The 13,639-nt window shown below is 48.6% G+C and overlaps 1 long non-coding RNA gene and 1 pseudogene across 2 annotated transcripts; one reads left to right on the plus strand and one right to left on the minus strand.

Moving 5' to 3' along the window:
- Window positions 1-438: 438 nt before the first annotated feature.
- LOC306812779 (feather keratin Cos1-1/Cos1-3/Cos2-1 pseudogene) lies at window positions 439-1,171 on the minus strand (annotated as a pseudogene). The gene is made up of 2 exons: window positions 1,155-1,171; window positions 439-786 (listed from the first exon to the last, which is right to left on the minus strand). The product of its transcript is annotated as a feather keratin Cos1-1/Cos1-3/Cos2-1 pseudogene (transcript).
- Window positions 1,172-12,763: 11,592 nt separating this feature from the next.
- LOC306812792 lies at window positions 12,764-13,218 on the plus strand. The gene is made up of 2 exons (XR_013776901.1): window positions 12,764-12,972; window positions 13,070-13,218. It is a non-coding gene; the product is annotated as an uncharacterized lncRNA (long non-coding RNA).
- The last annotated feature ends 421 nt before the right edge of the window (window positions 13,219-13,639 follow it).

Here is a 13,639-nt window from a genome sequence, read left to right on the forward strand (position 1 = left end):
TCCCAAGGGAAAGGGAACAAAGAAAATTGCACTGTTGCTTTTGCAATGCTCTTCTTCTTTAATCCCTTTGCCAAGGAGCAAGCTGAAACAGTTGGTACAGAACTAAGGAGAAAGGAGAGGCTGAGTTTTGAATGCAAAAGAAGCTTTATTAAGTCAAGGAAGAAAAGGATGAGCCTCCCAGAGGGCAGAACAACGAAGCCACAAAAGTACAGTGGAGAGGTCTCATGTCCTGGCCTGCTGAGGGAAGGAGGCCAACAGGTCCCACTGGGCTGGCATTGTATGGAGGGGGCAGAAAAGGAATGGAAAAGACAAATGACAGGAAGAAGAACAGAAGGAAACAACAGTCTGAAGCTCTATATCCGATGCCTTAAAAAATCAATCTTCATTCCAGCAGTGTGCTCTGGTGGTTCTTGGCCAAGGATGTTGGTGGCAGCATCTCTAGCAGGGACGACAACATCTCTCACCATAACCACGGGTGATGCAGGAGATGTCAAAGCCCCCGGAGCTGATGGGCACTCCCTCAGAGCTGAGGATGCTGCCAACGGCAGCAGAGGTGGAGGATCCCAGCACGGTGTTCTGTGGGAAGGAGCTGAGGATGGGGCCGGGCAGGGTCACCAGCACAGCAGGCGGCTCAATGACGACGGTGGAGCTCTGGCACTGCCTGACACAGCACTCATTGCAGCTGTTGGCCAGCGGGCAGGGGCCGCAGGGCTGGCAGCAAGGGTTGCAGGGCTGGCACTGCTGGCACTTCTCAGGGCACGACATGTCTGGAGCCTGGCGCTGCAGCTGGCACACAGGGCAGGGAGCAAGCAGAGCACACGCACACCTCAGACACAGCCCGCAAGGCACCCCAAACCACACAAGGCCCTGCTGCCTGCCCAGCTCCAACCTGTGCACGCCCAAACTGGGCATCCTTTGCCTCAGCCCAGCACGCTCCTTCCCAGCTCAGCCAGGCCCAGCCCTGCTCCTGCCTGGGCTCCATGAAAATCAGCAGCTCAGCCCAGCATCAGCCTCTGCCCACAGCACACGCTCTGCCCTCTGCCCACACCACCACCATGGCACAACATTCCCAGATGAAAAAGGGGCAGGAAGAAGGGCTGGAAAGCTCAATGCTGTCCTAGAGAGGGAGGAAGTGAAAGGGGCCTGCAACTCACCTGGTTCCCAAGGAGAAGGAGGTGACAGAAGTTATTGACAGAGCCACCCATGAGGCTGCCTTTTATCCTGGCCCCACAGTGCCTCAGGGCCCACAGCTCGTGCTGCATGAGTGACGATATTCCTGCATGATCCCAAATGAACGGAAACATCTCTGGGGACAGCATGGCATGAGTAGGTCTTTCCTCATAAAATGACTTTGCGTTTCCGGACTTACATCATTGCAATAACAAACACTCCTGAGCGCTGGCATGCACGACTCCAAGATTTCTGAGGATATGGATGTGTCAGTGTATGCAGAAGACACAAATTAAACACAGAGGGGATTCAAAGGGTATAGGTCATGCTAGTCTGGGGCAGTCTCCGGGAAATTTAAATGCTCTCAGATTTTTCAAATTCCTTCAGGCACAAGGTTCCCATCTCTTAACAGAACCCCGGAATCAGACTGATCATCTAGTGTCTCACCTGACTAAGTGATAAAGCTGTTTTGCCCTCATCATCTGCCTTCTCAGTTCTTGAGACTCATGTAACACTGGTGCCCGCGCATGTGTCCTGCTTTGTGTGCTCTGGAGCAGCTCTGCACGAGAGCTCCCCAGCATGTCCTCAGTGGCACGCCTTGCTATGGCCTGTGGCCCGTGTGCTCAGCCATGTGCAGTGCTGTGTGTGGCAGTGTGGCTGTGCCCCAGTGTGTGCCAGTATCTGCACATGCCTGTGCTTGTGCCCTGCTGGCAAGAGCCCCTGAGAGCCTCTGGCCTGGCCGGGGATGGTTGTGCTCAGGACAGAGCACTTGTGTGCAACCCCCCTGGCCGTGTGCCTGTGCACGTGTGCCGGGCTCTGTGCGTCTGCCTTCATCTCTGTGCACACCTGGGCAGGCTGCCCATGTGTCAGTGCCCCTGGCTGGGTGTGCACAGCTGTAGAAATGCTGGACAGTGCTTCCTGCTCCATGATTTGATAGAAGTCCAGGCCTCAGTGTGCCCATTGTAGGTTCTGCAGTTTGACTTGGGACACTGGGCCTCCCTGGCTGCTCAGATCACTTCTCCTCCAGTTGGTTCCAAAGACCCTGGTCATTGTTTCACATGGAGAATGAAATTATCTCTGCCCAGACTGCACAAGTGAAGGCATTGCACACTCTGCTTTTCCTTCTTCAGAAAGGCATTTGATAGTTTTTTCTTCATGGCATTCTTCTAGGAGACCCAACACTGTCTGTGAAATGTGTTTGCAGCTCAAAGGGAATAGGTACAAAACAAAATCTGCTGCATATTTTTTCACCCTCTGCTTTTACCAGTTTTTCCCCTGAGCTCACAGGAAGGGTTCCCAGAGAAGGAAGAAAAACATGGAGCCATCAGTTTGGATGCAAAAGCAATTTTATTGAGTTTAAGAAGAAGATGACGAGGCTGACAGAGGGCACTAGGAACAGCCACTACAATGCAGTAGGGATGTCTGTCTGCTTGGCCAGCAGAGATAAAAATGCCAACAGGTCCCACAGGGCTGACATTGGGTGGAGGTGAAAGAACAGAGGGAAGAGAAAGGGTAGATATTGCCAAAAAGCAAGAAAAAGCAAACAGCCTAAATATACAACATTCCAAAGATCCATCTTCAATTCAGTACCGTGTTCTGAGGCCTTTGACTCCACACCCTAATGTTCTAAAGGGCACTTCCAGCAGATTTAGCAGGGACGACATCTGCTGCTACCATAGCAGTTGGTGATGCAGGAGAGGTCAAAGCCCCCAGAGCTGATGGGCACTCCACCACAGCTGAGGATGTTGCCAACAGCAGCAGAGGTGGAGGATCCCACCACGGTGTTCTGTGGGAAGGAGCTGAGGATGGGGCCAGGCAGGGTCACCAGCACAGCAGGCGGCTCAATGGCCACGTGGGAGCTCTGGCACTGCCTGACACAGCACTCATTGCAGCTGTTGGCCAGCGGGCAGGGGCCGCAGGGCTGGCAGCAAGGGTTGCAGGGCTGGCAGCAGGACATGGCTTGGGGTCACAGGAGCACCTGGCATAGAAGGAAGGGAGAAGCAGAATGTGAGGACACACGAGGAGCAGCACTGCACCCAAACACCCTGCAGCCAAGGCACCTGCTGGCCCACATTGCACTGCCCAGTGCCAAGCCCAGGAGCCAGCTGAGCCAAGTGCCAGCCTCTCTCTGTCTGCACAAGACCTTCTCTCCCCTGCCCTCTCCCAGCACAAGCAGCTCCCAGCCCTGGGCTGTGACAGCCCCTGTCAGCTGAGACCTACAGCCAGGAAAGAGCTGGTCTTGAAGCAGCAGCACCAGCAGCAGCAGCAGCAGGTGGAGAAGATGCTTCCCACTCACCTGATTCCTGAGGAGGAGGATGAGGAGGTGAGAGAAGTGGATGAGAGCACAGAGACTTGGGCTGCCTTTTATAGCAGTCCTGCACTGCCTCAGGCCCAGAGGCACCTTACTGCAAATCATAATTTTGTGAGCAGCTCATGTCTAATGTCCACCATCCCAGGTAATGGTAGGGACTGTGTCCTGGTTTCCTGCACTGTGATGTCTTTATTTCCCATCTAATTCTATGTGCTTTCCTCTCTGAAGTCTTCTGTAAGTGCTACGATGAGAGGCTGAAGAATTTTCAGGATATAAACACAACAGCTTAGGCAGAATGCCCAGATGATGGCATTGCATGTGGTCAGTTGATGTGAACCTGTGGCATGTCAGTGTTGTTTTTTGGTGCTAAAATTTTCAGGGAATGTGAACTGCTCTCATTCCTGTATATAAATTGCTTTCATGTGAGGGGATATTAAGCATCCTTTTCTGTTTTTCTCTTTGACTCTCTGTGCCAGTCAGTCATTGCTGGACTGACCCCATTGATACATCAAACACTGCTCTCAGGAAAATTCAGCCAGTCTCATTTGCCTCAACCTCTTCCTGTGCAGTCTCTGTTGGTCAGCTGTGAACACCAGCAAGGAGTCTGTGACCTTGTCTTTGACTGGTATACCTGGGTCCTCTCCTGACAGAATTGCTCCCAACATTTCTTCAGCAGAGTTCTGAGTTTCTGGTATTTTTACGGCCTTCTATGAATATAGTGAGTTTTGCATGGCTATATGCAGGATTGCATAAGCCCAAATGAGTCTGTGAGTGTGTCTGTGTGTGTGATCCTCATCCTGAGGGCAGGATTCTCTCAGTCAAGAGGGAGCAGAGGGGAACTCCAGCATCAGCTGGCATCACCACACTGGGAAACCACCCACTGTCTCTCCTTTTGAGTTTTCATTAAAATCAAGCTTCCTGGCAAAATGTTTTGGCCACTGCCAGATGCAGCCTTTCATCTGCAGGAGCTCCAACTGCCTGCTCTGATTCCTGCCAAGTTCTGCTGTTTGCTATCAGTGTTTCCAGGCAATCTGCAGCCTTCCTTTCCCCAGAGGCTTACATTCCTGGAAAGGTCACTTTCTACACCTGAACCCAGTCTCTAAGCCAGTTCCTTCACTCCTGCTCCCTCCATGCCCTGGAATCACTTTTACCACATCAGGCTACTACTGAGAATTTTCTGAGCAGATGCAAGGCCATATTCAAACTGATTCCAGAGGTAGGCAGGAAAGTTTTATCTCTTCCTCCTGTGTTTCCTGGACTTCCCATTTCTCCTACTATTGCCTGAGAGCTCTTGTGCTGAATTGAAACTTTGCAGCTCCTGTTCACTGCACTGCAGAAACAACTAGACAGAGTAAACTAGTAAAGGAGTGTTCCAAACTGAATATTTTTTGGCATTTACTGGAAAGGACCAGATGGAAATGCTGTCCCTGATGCATCCCAGGATACAGCTGGCCTTCCAAGAAAGAAAGATCACCGGTCCTGGCTCTGGCATCAATCCTCCAGCTGATGCAGTATCCAGGGTCCTGGGTTTTGTGGGGCTGCCTTTTTATAGAAGTGCTTCCCCACCTTGGAGCTAAGTTTCCCACTTCCATGCAAACTAGTTATCAAGTGCAGTTTGTTCTTCTAGACATTTCTAGAAATTGGTCAGAGGGCTTTGGGGGTCTTTGGTGGTCTCAATCCTCTGCATTTTGTTGGCCTTTGGTCCATGTCCACTTCTCCACCTCATTCCCACTCTTGCCTTGTGCTGTGCTTCTCTCCAGCAGCCAGAAAAAGGACATTTGTCCCAGAAAAGTACTGTCCTACCTCCATATGGCCCCTTCTCCAGCCACATCCCATTTGTTCTCACAGTGTCTTCTTACCAAGAACCCTCAGATGACTTCACAGCCATCAAACTGTGGGTTTGAGAGGCAAGTCCCTCATCTTCTAATGCTCCTACACCAGTGAGATAGACACATATGGTGTCTGTGCCATGAACTCTGGGCAGGAAGAGCCTAGGAGGAACCAAACAAGATCCATGGGGTATTGTGTGCCTGAGCTGCTATTTTGAGCCCAGATGTGCATTCAGGAGTTCCTGAAGATGCTGCGAGAAAAAACAGGATTGTGGCTGAAAGAGGGATCATATAGAGGTAGGCAGCTTGATACTGGGACAAACATCCTTGCTGTAATTCCTGGAGAGAAGCACAACACAGGACAGCACAAAAACAGGAATGAGGTCACAAAGTGGGTATGGACTGTAAGGGGGATGTGGGGGACAGGGGGAATCAAGGCCCCCAAAGATCCCTGAAGCCTCCAACCCATTTCCAGAAAGGTCGGAAAGAACAGACTGAGTATGAGAACTCATTTGCATAGAAAGCAAGCAAGAAACCTATCTTTGGGACAGAGAAAAGGTACCCCCCCCAAGTCAGAGCACTGTCCTCATGTTGCATTCCACTGTGGAGAACTCTGAGGAGTACTTTCAAAACTAAATGGACTAGAACAAAATTAAGTCAACTGAGACAACATTGTATCTGAGAACAGTTTTTTGGTAATGAAAGAACAACAACAAAAAACAAAAAAGGAGTTGTCCTACTAATGAGGGCTAGAAAAAGAGGAAGGAAAAGGAAAAGGATGGGGACACGGAGACAGAGAGAGGGAAGACAGTGCAAAAACAGGCATTAACATGAGAAGATGGGGGAGTGCCATTGACATCCACACTGCAGGGCTGTGTGGAGGCTGCCAGGGAGCCTGTGCAGCTTTTGGCGAGGGGCAGCTCCACAGGCACAACTCCCCTCACATTGGGCAGCCAGACGCCAGGTGAGTGGGGAATGGGCAGGAGGTGCAGTGTTGGAGTCAGTGAGTCACAGGTCTTTCTGAATTCTTCAGAGAGAAATCAGAGGGCAGGGATTGAATTAAAGTGGTGTGGATGCATTGAAGTATATTAAGCCACACACACATAAAGTAGGTGTTTAAGCAGGAGTAAGTTAGTAATTTTAGGGTGAGTTCAAATGCTTTTAATAAGTGAAAAATTTCAAATGCCAAAGTTGCAGTGCGAGTTCTAGTGAAAGTTGAAAACATCCTGATGTTTTCAGTAGAGGCTCCCAGATCACAGTTGTAGACAATACTTAGACATAATAGAGCTATAGTAAGAATATTGCTTACATTTTTCAGATAGAATAAAATGGGTTGTATGCGTAGTTTATACGTTACTTAGTGCACTAAGAAACTAGAATTCTAATATGTTAAGGAGTGGTGGTCTGAGTTTGCATCCTAGCTTGTTAGGAAAATCCTATTTAAGGGTATGTATTGGGGAGAGTTGGTGCTTCTAGCCATCTGCTCATTGCCACTGCCTCTTGCCATTTGCTTTTGCTTTTGCTACTGCTTTTGCCATTGCCTTTTGAGACTGGTGTGCTTTGTAATAAATAACCTTTCTAGCAACTATTAGCTACTTGCTTATTTAAGATAACTCAACGAAGTTGGAGCCAAGAGCTTCAGAGGTTTAATAACCTCACAGTGCAGGACCCTGGACAAAGTCGTGGCAGGCTGGATCAGAGGCAGGCAAGGCTGGATGCAGATGGCTCAGGCAGGAATACAGGGACAAAGGAGGGCAGGCACCAGACAGGAACACAGTGAGGCAGGACAGGCGGCAACTGGGATGGGCAAAGGAGTAGGGCAGGACACAGGCTACACACGAGGTTCAGAGGTCACCTGGTGTCCCACCAAGATGAGTATGCGAGGGCGAACAAGGGCCAGCAAGGATAGGAGAGCCAAAATGCAGGCTGGAACCAGGGGAAAAAGGAGAAAAAAACGAGCTAGAGCCAGCATAAAGAAGCAGACCTCAGTAGGCTGGAGTCAATGCAAAAACACAAAAAATCAAAAGGCCCAGACTCAAAAAGCCCAGACTCAAAAATGCCCCTAAAAGACAAGATTCAAAAAGCCAAACCAAAAACCCCGAAGTCAAAAAACCCTAAAAGCCCCAGAGCTTGTGATCCAGTTACTTTTATGCTCCCTGGCTCCTCCTAAAGTATGCCTGCTGACAGGAGACCATTGGCCCAGTCCAACATTTCTGTGGCAGTCTGTTGGTGGAGACTTTTTTGCCATCTGATTGGAGAACCTCTCTGGAGGCTACAGTGTCTTTGGTGTTCCCCTGCTGATTGCCACCCCACAGTGAGACATGAAATGGTTGCCAGCTGAAATGTCCCCAGAGACAAGGCTTTCTTCCATCTTCTTCTAGTTGATTCCTGTGGCACATGCAACCTGTGATGGCTAACAGCTCGCCTGGAGGCTTCACACTCGTAAGTTACCCTGACCAGCCTATACCAGTAAAGGAAAGAAATAAACATCTCTATGAAAAAGAGAGAGGTGGAGAGACACAAATACAAACAGTGGACTCCAGCCAATACCTGATGAGCATGTATGCAGGCTGCTATTGGCCAGTGAGCTGGGTGGTAACAAAACTGTAACCAATCAGGACCAAACCTGGGGATTTTGAAAACCCTATAAAAGAAAGCTGTAAACAATAAAATTTGCTATTGCCACATGAACCTTGGGGTGTCATGTCGTGTCCATCTCAACTGCGACACAAACCCTTCCCCACATGACTCTAACAACCAGTATTGAAACAGGAATCAAGATTAAATTGGTTCCTCACACTTCAGGACCTTGGACATCCAATGGACTGAACTGGCACAGCTGGATGGATGCTGAAACCAAGACTACCACTCCAGCAGCTGGATCAACACTGAAACTGGGACTGAGATCTCACTCACTGGATCAACTCTGAAACTGGAACTGACGTCATATCAGCTGGATGGAAGATGGAACCAGGGCTGATCTCTTTTTCTCTCTCTTTCCCTCTCTTTCTTTCTCTTTTTACCTCATTAATTCATCTCTCCCTCTTTAAATTCTCTCTTCCCTTTCACCAAACCCCTTAATCCAAAACACACGGCCATTGTTTATATAGTAGGTCTGGGATTGCTATAACATACCAATCTCTACACCAAGTGTTTAATTTTCTAATAAAACTTTTTAATTGTTCATGGAGCCTCTGACCTCTGCCATTCCTTTTGACCTTGTGCATTTAAGAACCCTGAGTGTTTCCTTTGTCTTAATGGTGTGACTCTATGGTCTGGTCAACTTTATTGGCAGATGCTGACTTCAACTTCTGCATCACCTCAGCCCTGCATGTCCGGACAGCATCTGACTCCTGTCAGGGGCTGAAGGACTCTATGAGGTACCTATCAAATCTGCCTTTGACCACATGGGGTCTAGTATGGGTAATACAGGGGAGGAGAAGGAAGAGATGCGGCTCTGGGTTGTTCTCAGACATTGCTGTTTCCCTTTTTCATTCCTGCCACCCTTTGGAGCCATCTTTTCCCTGTTTGCCATTGGCTGTGGAGTAGCCAGGGATGTACTTCAGCAGCTCCAGAGGAAAAGGCAGAAAGTTAAATCCACTATAGAGTGTCTCACACTCTGCACCTCCACCTTTTACCCTGAGCAGACTGGAAGAGTTGCCATGGCAAAAAAAAGGAAAATCTGGAGGCCAAGACTCGGATGCAAAACAACTTTATTGAGTGTAAAGTGGAAAAGGAGATGGCTCACAGAGGCCAAGAGGAGCAACCACTAAGATGCAGTGGAGCTCCTGCAGGGTGTGTATCTGCCTGCCCTGCAGAGGGAGGGAGGGCAACATGTCCCCACTAGACTGGCTTGGGAAGACACATACAGTGAATAAAAGAGAGGGGACAGTAGAAGAAGGAAAGAGTAGCCTGCAGCTCTAAATACAATGTCCCAAAGCTCTATCTCGGCCCAGAACCAGGTTCTGAGGCTGTGGAGGTGCTTGCCCAAGGATGTTGCCAGCAGATTTAGCAGGGACGACACCTGTTGCCACCATAGCAGTTGGTGATGCAGGAGAGGTCAAAGCCCCCAGAGCTGATGGGCACTCCACCACAGCTGAGGATGTTGCCAACAGCAGCAGAGGTGGAGGATCCCACGGCAGTGTTCTGTGGGAAGGTGCTGAGGATGGGGCCAGGCAGGGTCACCACCACAGGTGAGGGCTGGATGGCCACATGGGAGTCCTGGCACTGCCTGACACAGCACTCATTGCAGCTGTTGGCCAGCGGGCAGGGGCCACAGGGCTGGCAGCAAGGGTTGCAGGGCTGGCAGCAGGACATGGCTTATGGTCACAGGAGCACCTGGCACAGAAGGCAGAGAGAAACAGAAAGTGAGGACACATGAGGAGCAGCACTGCACCCAAACACCCTGCAGCCAAGGCACCTGCTGGCCCACATTGCACTGCCCAGCTCCAAGCCCAGGAGCCAGCTGAGCCAAGTGCCAGCCTCTCTCTGTCTGCAGAAGACCTTCTCTCCTCTGCCCTCTCCCAGCACAAGCAGCTCCCAGCCCTGGGCTGTGACAGCCCCTGTCAGCTGAGACCTACAGCCAGGAAAGAGCTGGTCTTGAAGCAGCAGCAGCAGGAGGAGGAGGAGGAGAAGAGTTTTCCCACTCACCTGATTCCTGAAGAGCAGGTGAGAGAAGTGGATGAGAGCACAGAGACTTGGGCTGCCTTTTATAGCAGTCCTGTACTGCCTCAGGCCCAGAGGTACCTTAGAGGAAGTCATAATTTTGTGTCCAGCTCATGTCAAATGTGCACCATCCCAGCTAATGGTAGGGCTGTGCCCTGCTTTCCTGCATTGCTGCATTTTCATTTCCTGGCACATGCTATATTCTTTCCCCCTTGAGGGTTTTTCTAAGTGCTGAGAGGACTCAAGTATTTCCGGGATGTAAACACATCAGGACCTGCAGAATGCTTAGATCAAGGGCTATTGGCATTCTATATGGTCAGTTGATGTGAGTCTGTGTCATTCCTGTGGGTTTGTTTGTGACAAAGTTGTCAGGAAATGGGCACCCCTTTTGGGCTTTTTGCCTAAGGACTGCCATGTGACACATGCTGTGTCAGCAGAGACCCCAGCTGCTATATTTTCTTGTCTTTATATGAGTTCTTCCAGTCGGACCATGAACTGATCATCTTATGCTGGAGTGTTGCTGGTGACTGAGATGGGACACATGTTCCTCCTCTCCAGAGCAATGCCGGATGCACTTTTACAACTCATCTGCCTGGTGCTGAGTGAGGAAGTGGTTGCATCTCACATCAAATGGGTGTTGGACTGAAGGGACTGGGGCCTGGGCTGTGCAGTATTGTGAGATGTAGAACAAACTCTCTGTGTGGTACAGGGGAAGTCAAACATCTTTGAATCAAACTCCTTTCATGTTCAAGCACCAGGACCTTCACACCCTCCCAAAAATGCCTAGCAACTGCACCTGGAAGGGTAGGAAAGTGTGATTTTTTTTTTTTTCTAGGCTAACTGCCAAAATCCTGTTGCTTTTTCATGATCACACTTTAAATTTCATGTTAAAGTAGATCTTTGCCCAAAAAATAACTGTTGTGTTCTGACTGCAACCCTTCATTCTGTATCCCACTGTGCAGATGAAACATGAAGGAAATAGCAGAGAACCAGGGATGAGGAAGTTGCATGAGTGAAAAAGAGTTGGAGGTGAAGTTATTTTAGTGGTTTTTCACAGTCTTGCTTTGTTTTGTTTGTAAAATGTGGAATAAATGTTCCCCAAATCAGGCAATTGGTAAGCAATCCCTCTTTACCTCAACCCATATTTTTCTGAGGGAAAGACCTCTTCCTCTCAGAGAAGACAGATACTGCTCTTCCAGCATAACCTTGCAGTGCACCATGCAGCCCCAGATGTTCATTGCTCACATTTTCAGGGCTGAGGCATCCTGCAGACAGCACATTCCCAACTCTTGTCTCACAGAGCACCTCTGGGAGAAGAAAGGTTATTCACATGGGCTGGCAAGATGACACGGACAAGCCACCTCCAGTTCCTGCCATGGTACTGGAAAGAGAGCACCAACAGCGCTCCCTGCTGCCCCTGGGGGATCATTGCACCCGCCTTGCCCAGCCGGGAGCCAGCAGCGCCCCTGCTGGCTGTGCCTGGAACTGCACCCAAGGGGGAAGTGCCTGCAGCCCAGAGCAGCTGGGACTGGGATCTGCTGCTGTTTGATGCTGCTGCCAGCGCTGTTGTTTTTTTGCCTTGTTATGCATACACATGCTGGTAAAGAATTGGTGTTCCTTTGTCTGAAAGCTCCTTAATTTCAAAGTTATAATAATTCAGAGGGAAGGGGGTCACATTCTCTATTGCATGGGATGTTCCCACATTTCTTGGCAGATATCTGTCTTTCAAACCAAGACATCTCAAAACTAAGATATTGGCTAGTACATATTTATCACTGATATAAGTAAATAAAAAGGCATTAGCTGACACAAGACTTATCAGTCACAGATGTAGGGAGTTAACACAAGGTCAGATTAATCTCTTGTATTTGTACTAAGCAATGTCTGCTACAACACTAAGCATTAACCATGAATATAGAAATTATACGCTATGTTCTAGGGTCAAAAAAATTTTCGAGCATCTTCCCCCATTACTGCAAGAACTCCTTTAAGAAATATAACTTTTTCAGTGACAAATCCACCCCTTTGTTTTTCTTTAAAGTGTCATGTCCAGTTACTATACTGATCCAGTCTGTGCAGCAGTAAGCACTGAATTAAACAAGTGATTACAGACATGAGTACCACATAACATCATGACAAGTGCAAGAGATTATTTTAACCATACTAAGTTTAGGAGTGTGGGGCCAGGCAAGAAAAATCTAGTCCTTCTGTCTCTAGCATTTGTGGCTAGTTTCTATAGTTGTTTCTTTCTTTCCTGTTAGTCAGGAGTTCTTGGAAAGATTGAATAACACATCTCTTTAAATTCTTCACATCCCTGATTATCTCAACACCAAGTAGTTAATTGCTGCTTGATTTTCAAGGGTAGCTTCTCTGGCTTCTGTCATTTCTTTACTTAGGGCTGTTAATGCTTGTGAGGTGTAACTTATATCTTAAACTAAAGCACACATGGTTCTCTTTATGGTATGATAGTTCAAAGCTACTCCAACTCCAGGTGTTCAAAAGGCAGCAGTAACCAGTTCACTCTCACTATATAGGGTAATTTGAAGATCACTATCCTCTGTCAACTGATAAGCTGAACTGTTCTCTCTTTGATGTTTCAAACCTTCTTGGTCAAGTAAGAGAGGAGTTAATCTAGCAATGGCAATGGGCCCTGGAGAACTATTGGCCAGAACATGAGAGCAGGCCAGTCAGCCACACAGCAAAACCCATTCTATAGGTAATTTTGTGTGCTCCCAGGCATAAGAAATTTGTTCTGTAGTATTGCATTTTAAGGGAGATTGTAGCTGTGTTAGATGTTAACTCTTAGAGAAACAACAGAAAAATGTTACACATTGCTTTTCTCTGCACAGCCTGATTGGGGCACACACTGATCCCAACCTGTGAACCACCTCAGTCATGCATGTCTGCACAGCAGCTGGGCCCTGCCAGGTACTGAAGGGCTGGAGGAGGTGCAGATGATATAAGGGTGTCATGCCTTTGACCATGCTCATGGACCAGGTAATGGATAGGAGGAGAAGGAAGGGATGAGGTGTCAGGCTGTTCCTCTCACAATGATAATTGTTTCTCATGTTCACTGCTGCCACTCTGCATCCAGGATCTCCCTGATGGCCATTGGCTGCAGAATAGCCAGGGATGTCTCTGTCAGCTGCAAGGGAAAGGACACAAAGTAAAATCCACTCAGGGTCTCCCACCCACAGCTTCTGTACCTTTTGCACTATGCAGACTGGAAGTGTTGCCACAGAATCAAGGATGACTCAGAGTCCCAGGTTTGGATGGACAAAGAATTTGATGAATCTATGGAATTAAATGAGGTGGCTCTCAGGGAGAACCAGGAGCAGTCACTAAGATGCAGTGGAGATTCTGCAGGTTGTCCCTCTGCCTCTCATGCTGAGGGAGAGAGGGCAACACATCCCCACTAGACAGGCCTGGGGACACATAGAGAACAGGAGGTAAGAAGAAGAGTGGAAGATGGAAAGAACATCAAAATGTCTGTCATGTCCACTCACATTTCAGTTCTTAGGCATGTCAACAAGAAGAAAAAGAACAGAGCCCCTTTCCTGACAACTTTACCACAAACAACCCAAACAGAAATGACACAAGAGAACATCACCTGCCCACAAGGGATGCTGCTGGCACTTGATCAGAGCATTCTGCCTGTATTGAC

This window comes from Erithacus rubecula, assembly GCF_903797595.1.
Source record: "Erithacus rubecula genome assembly, chromosome: 27".
In the NCBI taxonomy this organism is placed as follows: Eukaryota; Metazoa; Chordata; class Aves; order Passeriformes; family Muscicapidae; genus Erithacus; species Erithacus rubecula.